Source organism: Halyomorpha halys, unplaced genomic scaffold (assembly GCF_000696795.3).
Source record: "Halyomorpha halys isolate HHAL.00 unplaced genomic scaffold, Hhal_1.1 Scaffold47.1, whole genome shotgun sequence".
NCBI classification, from domain to species: domain Eukaryota; kingdom Metazoa; phylum Arthropoda; class Insecta; order Hemiptera; family Pentatomidae; genus Halyomorpha; species Halyomorpha halys.
Genome location: NW_027114806.1, coordinates 1,126,176 through 1,126,850, shown reverse-complemented (window position 1 = coordinate 1,126,850; position 675 = coordinate 1,126,176). Strand labels below are relative to the sequence as shown.

Sequence of the window (675 nt, the reverse complement as noted above, 5' to 3'; positions counted from 1 at the left end):
TGTATTATTCTCACAAATCAATTAAAATCTATTTTTGTCAAAATATTTGAAAATTATGATTTCATATTCTTGAGTTAGTTTTTTTAGTGAATCCTTTAAATCGATATTCTGTTTGTCTCGCATATTAAGATACCAACATAAACAAAAAGTCTTTCATCGGAAATTTCAAAGCACAAGATGTTTAAAAATTTATCTAACATTTAATTAGCCCCTGCTTGTGTTATCAATAGAAGTAAATTAGTTCAAATTTTAATTAAGATGGATTTTTTGATTTCATAGGTTTTCTTCCGTTTATTTCACGTAGTTCATTTCTGGTATGAATAAGTTTTCCTCAATCTTATTTTATACAAAAAAAGTTTCATATCTATTATTTACGATTTTTTGTAAATTCATTTAATAATTTTAGGCAAGAATAATATTTTAAATTTAACATCTAGCGTTTCAGCTACTATGTAATTATCATGAACATTATAAAAATACAGAAAAATTACGATTCTAAATTAATTAAAATATAATTAATATTTAATATGTAAATAACATATTTATGGTAAATTAAACATTCAATTTAATTATTCGAAATGTTTGTCATGGAATTTTTATTTTATGATTTGCTATAATGTTTCTGATAATGTCGGACAACTTTATTGTCAATTAAAATTATAGTAAAATAATCTA

General features: G+C 21.5%; 1 protein-coding gene across 3 annotated transcripts in view; it reads right to left on the bottom strand.

The window, feature by feature from the left end:
• LOC106689696 (puratrophin-1) overlaps positions 1-675 on the bottom strand; it is an 898,854-nt gene that overhangs the window by 324,827 nt on the left and 573,352 nt on the right. The window lies entirely within an intron of this gene.